Raw genomic sequence first — 6,907 nt, forward strand, 5'->3', positions numbered from 1 at the left:
TGTCAGTCTACAGAAAGCTTCCGAATCTTCAGAAGTGGTGGCTTTGTTTCTCTGTGTGGAGAAGTGCAATATATTCTGATTCCACAGTTATATTCCATACAGATGCCAGGCAACACATCTTATAGCTAAGGGTCTGTTTAATATTTTAACTGTGAGGGACTTACAATTCAACTGTTTTGTTATATACCAGAATAGCACTTGACATCACAGAGATGGGCTTTACTTCCTTTTGCTATTTTAAATCCTGCACTTAAGCGTGGTGAGTAGTTTGGTTTTTCTGGTTCATGGATTTTCCTTTGCATGTTCTTTTTTTTTTTTTTTTTTTCTTTGAGGGACAAAGAGATTAAGATTTTCAAGGAAGTCTTTCAGGTTTGCAGATCTAGTACTCATGAAGCAGTTATTTCCTCCTAACATAATGTAACACGTGCTCATTATAGGGGCTTATTTATGCCTCATGATCCAACAGGGAGAGATGGTTGGCCCAGATGACCTTTAAGTTTTCTAGGTTGTGCTTTTCCACATATCAGGTCTTTTAAATTTTTTAAAAAATAGTATGTTTTGTTTAAACAGCTAAACATAAATGCTAAAGATTGAAATCATCTTAAAACATTTTTTAAAAATTCTTAATCACTAACCCATAATTTCAACAAGGACTGTTTGATCCAGTCCTGCTCTCCATTCTTCTAGATTTGAGGAAACCCTCATTTCTGAAACACTCCCTATTCGCCCTTGAGGTTTTTCCATAAGCTTTAAGACTTTGGGCCAGTTTTGGCGCAAAACGCCTCTGTGAAAGCTCTCAGGTGTACAAAGGGATGACTTTGTCACTGCTTCTGACTTTCACTTTCCTCTTTTCCAAGGCCCTCTAAAGGTGAACGGGGCTTACATTCACTCAGATGCAACTAAGTCAGTAGTCTGAATCTGTGTGACTCGTTTCTACAGTCAGTAAAGCGTATGTACTACATCACTAGTTCCTCAATCAAAATTCCTAGTTCAGAATCATCTAAGAAGCTTGTCAGAAATGCAGATTCTGGCCCTAGTCCCAGACCAGCGAAATTAGAATCTCCAAGGTTAAGAATCACTAGACTAAATTAATTCTGTTATCTTTACCTTGTCAGTTCTACATATGGCAATTTTCCCTTGGAGGAGAACCCCACTATCTCCCACACTCACACGGGCTTCCCAAAAGCAATCAAGCAGGTATATGAGTTGAAATGTAATATAGTTCTTTCCTTCACAGTACCCAACATATCTGGATACAGCCTACCTGTGAAAGAAAAAATCCTTAAACCGAATGTTTAAAAAAAAATTTCCTATTAAATAGAGTTTAATAAAATATTAAAATATATCATTGAGGAGTCAGCAATGTTTTGTTATAAAAACATGACAGCACTAATAGGCCACCGAAACTGCTGACTAAATTTCGATCTTTTCTAGTCAAGTAAAATAATACATAATAATAACTGCCTAGTTGTTATAGTCTGTTATTCCTATAACCTACTAAAACATCCTATATTCTATTAAAAGCTACTTAATTTTAAAAATTGTAGGGGAGTAAAAAGCACAGAACCCAAAATGTATGTGCAAAAATGTTTGACATTGTGACTTAAAATAACATATATATCTAGCCCTAGCTGGTTTGCTTAGGGGTTAGAGCATCGGCCTACAGACTGAAGGGTCCCGGGTTTGATTCCAGCCAAGGACATGTACCTAGGTTGCAGGCTCCATCCCCAGCCCCAGTCAGGGCATGTATGGGAGGCAACCAATTGATGTGTCTCTCACATCGATGTCTCTCTCTCCCCTTTCCAATCTCTCTGAAAAGCAATAGAAAAAATGTCCTCAGGTAAGGATTAAAAACAAACAAAAAAAACCCTACTATATATATATATGACATATACACCTGGTTAAAAACTTCAAACAGTATAAAAGAATATACAGAGAAAAGGAAATCTTCCTTCCCACTCTTGCCCTCCAGTCCCCCTCTCTTCAGGCAATCATTGTGGCTTCTTGTATGTTGTCCCAGAGATGTTGAAGTGGAATGCAAATTATTTATGTGTGCATAATGCATTTTGGGGAGGAGAGGTCTATAGCCTGTAACAAATTCTCAAAGGGGTTCGTGATCTCAGAAAAGGTAAGCATCACCGTTCCAGAGCAAGGCTAATGGTTCATGCTCTACCCCCAGTCCTTTGGTAGGATTAGCAGAATTGCACCTTGTTTGCTTTTGAGTATTACTATGCATCATTCCAGACTACAAAATAGCTTCAGTAAGCAATGTTGGTTAACTGCATATGTGGTTATAAAATACCACATCTGTTTGTAAATAACTTTCTAATTTTTGTTTTTTCTCAAACAATCCCTCCAGTGAATAGTTCCTTCTGTTACTGTTTTAACTGACTGACAATGAAAACCTGTAGGGAATTTCTGGCACATACCTATATACACACCAAGACAGCAGATGTTTTTCTCTCACAACCTAAAAATTTTATATTGGGATAAAAAAGATTTTGTTTATTTCTATACAGAATTTAAGGGGCAAAATTAATACTCCTGGTGGATATAACTAACATAAGTTACAGAGTTATTAATAAACATCTTAAGAACTATATCCTTTAAGATGTACATTAATTTTGTCAAGATGGTAAAAATATCATTTGGACTTCAGTGATTATAACGTGTTAAAAGCAAGCTCAGAAAAGCTCACTAAGCCTGGAAGGCCTCCTTGTCTTTCTTGCTGAACAGTCCCTTTTCCTTCTCTTGTGGGTTTAAAGATTTTTTTTTTTATCTTTATTGCTGAAAGTATTACAAATGTTCCCCACTGATCCCCTCCACCCTGCACCCAGGCCTTCACCACACTAGTGTCTGTGTTCATGGGTTATGCATTAAGTTTTTAGGTTAATCTCTCCCTACTCACCCACCCCCACCTTCCCTCTGAGATCCCTCAGTCTGTTCCGTGCTTCTATGTCTCTGGACCTATTTTGTTCACTGGTTTATTTTGTTCATTAGATTCCACATGTGAGATCATGTGATGCTTGTCTGTCTGCCTGGCTTATTTCGCTTAGCGTGATACTCTCCAGGTCCCTCCATGCCGTCTCAAAGGGTAAGGGGTCCTTCGTTTTTACAGCTGCATAGTATTCCATGGTGTAAATGTTTAAGAAGATGCTTGATATGATTTCAATTTGAAGATAATTTTAGATTGGAAGAAATTAAAGTCTAAACATTTACTGATTTGAAACTAATTACCCATCATTGTTCTAATGGTATCAAATATCTTTAGACTAAAGAATGATTTACCCCTTATCACTAAGTTCACTGAATTTTGCCCAAGCATCCCTGAAAGAACTATGAGAATATCTCCTAGTCATTTTCTAGATTAATTGTAAAAAAAAAAAAAAAAAAATGAACCTATAGCAAATAAGATAAAGATGAGTATATATATCTGTAGTTCGTAATTCATTTCTTTATTCACAAAAAAAAACATTTATTTTTAAATAATTTTTATTTTTCAATTACACTTGACATACAATATGATATTAGTTTCAAGCATTTATTAAATATCTGCAAAAGAACTGTTTTTGACATCATTGGAAGTAAAAGAGAAATAAGTCCTATAAGCAAAGTTAAAATCTAGGGAGGAAGGTATATATAAATGAGTCAGAATAAAATAAGTGGCATAAAAGAGATAAAGAAAAGTATAGGAATTTGCAGAAGTAGTAGAGATTCTTACTGAGAGCTGAGGGAAGGAGAGTTTAAACTAAACTGAAATGATTGTTAGAATTTCTGTTTCAATAAATAGAAAAGTAGTGGAGGTCGTTCAAAGCCAAAGGAATTGCCTGAGCTGTGAAAGTGAAATATTATCTTTAAGAACAATGACTGGTCCTCATTTGACTGGAGTAACGGAGGCTAAAAAGGTAGATCAGTTGGAAAACAGTTTGGCAGTTGCTCAAAAAGTTAAGCATAGTATTACCATAATCGAGCAATTCTTCTCCTAGGTATATACCCCAAAGATAAAAAACAGGTGTTCAGCTAAATATCGTACACAAATGTTCATAGCAGCACTATTCACGATAACCAAAGGGCAGAAACAACCCAGTGTCCATCAGCAGATGACGAAACAAAATATAGTATATTTGCATCATGGAATATTATCTGGCCACAAAAAGGAATGAAGTAGTGATACATGCTACATCGCACATGAACATATTATATAAGTGAAAGAAGCCAGACAAAGATCAAGTGTATGATTCCACTTATATGAACTATCCAAAATAGGTAAATCTCCACAGAAAGAAAGATTAGTGATGGCCAGAGGCCAGGGGGAGGGAGAAATGGGAATGGGATCTCCTGTGGGGGTGATGAAAATGTATTGGAACTACATAGAAGTGATAGTTGCATAGCATTTTGAATATAATTAATGCCACCAAATTATACATTTTAAAATTATTTTTATGTTGTATGAATTTCACCTCAATTTTTTTGAAAAAGGTTGATTATGGGTCTGGGGTAGATACCACTAGGGTAGATACTACTAGTGCTTGCTAATAGCCTTCCCAGGCCCCAGGAGTTCATATGTTCCAGTCATACTGGAGTTGGGCAGGGCCAAATGACTGTCCTAGACAACAAGCTGTGAGCAGAAGTGACATATGTCACTTCCTGGCCCAAGTATTGAAGAACAGGTGAGAGATGTCCATGCTTCTCTTCTCTGCCACATGGATCCAAAGTCAGCTGAGACAATGGGGACTGTGTCCCTAAATAAACTAGCACGTCCCTACCGACCCACGCTAGACATGCTATATGACTAAGAAATATACTTTTGTTGTCTTAAGTCACTGAAATATTAAGGGTTGTTACTGTAGCATAAGCTAAGATTACTCTGACTGACATAGGGTGAGATCTAGAAAGACCATGAAAGCAATATTAAGAAATTTGAATGTATTCTGAAAGGCATGTAAAGACAGTATTTTTAAGGAAAAAGTGACATGATGTGCACCTGAGAAAAATACTTCTGCATGCAACGTGCAGAGCAAATTAGAAACAAAGGTAGCCCTCAACCTTTGGTGCATGTTAGAATTCACCTGAGAACTGTAGTCATCTTCCAAACGCTTTGTATTTCTATATAGAATAAATATTTGTCCTCTGGGGGGAAAAATCATCTGAGAAGCTTTTCAAAGTGCAATGCTCTGGACCAGGATATCTTTAGATATTATGAACTAGAGTCTCTAGGGGTAGGGTCTAGGCACCTATAGTTAAAAAAAATTTCTATGGGAAGTTCTAGACTACATGTTAGAGTCAATGAGATGTCTAGTTCAGAGATGACCAAATTTACATGCTTAATAGATTCAAATAAACAGTACAATAAAATAACTATTTTCTTAACAAATGGAATCAAATGCTTAGGGTGTTGTTAAAATAGTAAGTTATGAAAAGGTTATTGATATTAACGTGTATAGTCATAGCTTTAGGACTTTGAAAATTTACACACCGGTACAATAGGAGTGGCAGTGTGTATGCATCTATTTTATTGCTAGTAGTAGCCTACCCTACCATTTCTGTTATGCTAGGAAACATGGTTGACACCCTAGAATCAGAGGACAGAACCATCCTCAGTTTCCTGAAAGACCAAACTCTTCCCAGCCTTACATCGATCTCATTTCCTCCTTTCTTTCCTCTTTTCTTTTGAGATACCAGCATTCCATTCTGTCCTTAGTTCCTTCCTCCTGAGTATCTAACTCATCAGCCAACTTTCAATTTATCAAGACTTGAAGAGCCAAAATTTAAGGGTTCAAAGGGTCTAGGTTCTAGATGCATTGGAAACTGTCGATCTAAACTTCGTGTGTGTGTATGTGTGTGTGGTTTTTGCTACCAAATATGATTTATTAAATGCAATTGCTAAAAGCCTCAGCTCTCCAGCACAGAAGGTCTACTACCATAAAGAAATAGATCTTTGGCTGACCATAACTCAGTTCGTGTTGCAAAAAAGAATCTTCAGAGCATCTCAAGAGTTATTTTTTATCTCTGATGAATAGTATTGAAGTTGACAGAAAAAGTACCTTTATCATTTCTGAAACTCTACTACAAGGTGCAAGAGAAATGGACAGGCCTCACATACACCTCCCCCAGTACTGAGTATGTCCAACAACCCTTCCCTTATTCCTAGTGACTTACATCCTTTTCTTGCCCTCACAGCAGCTGTTTCAAGTCTGGTTTCGAAATTTCCAACTGCTGTCAGCAGGTAGCCACTGAGAAAAGAGGTGTGACTCCCTCAAAGCTCCTGTACTGTGTCAAAATGCATTTTCTCCTGTCCCAGAAGCATGCCTTTCCTTTGGAAGAACAGCTTCTATGTTGGATCTCCTGCATTTCGTGTCCTTTCTTTTTCTACCTCCTAATTTTTGTGAGTACCTTCTCCGGTCGTTTTCTGAGAAAGGGTGCATAGGAAGTCAATATTTTGCTACTTTGCAAGGTTGAAAATGAATTCAAACTATGCTCCCACTGAACTGACAGTTTAGCTGGGTAAAAAATTCTACATAAAAAAAATATTTTTGATTCAGGTTTTGGAAGGTGTTGCTCCGCTGCTCATATATTTTCTGATACTGCAGCTGAGGAATAAAATGCATGTTGTTGTAGGGTTTTTGTTCATTTTTTTGTTGGTCTTTGCTTTTTGTCTCTGGAAGTTGTAGGATCTTTTCTGAAATTTCATGATGATGTGCTTGGTATGGGTACTTTTTCAAACACTGGTCTAAGGCACATTAGTGAGCCCTTTTAATCTGGAGGCTCGTGTCCTTTAGTTCCAATAAACATTCCTGTATTGCTTTTAAAATAAATTTCTTTCCCTGAATTTTCTTTAATTTCCCTTTATAGAACTCCAATTATTCACATGCTGGACCTCCTAGATTGGTCTCCTTAATTGTCCATC

This window comes from Miniopterus natalensis, chromosome 11 (genome assembly GCF_054644295.1).
Source record: "Miniopterus natalensis isolate mMinNat1 chromosome 11, mMinNat1.hap1, whole genome shotgun sequence".
Classification (NCBI taxonomy): domain Eukaryota; kingdom Metazoa; phylum Chordata; class Mammalia; order Chiroptera; family Miniopteridae; genus Miniopterus; species Miniopterus natalensis.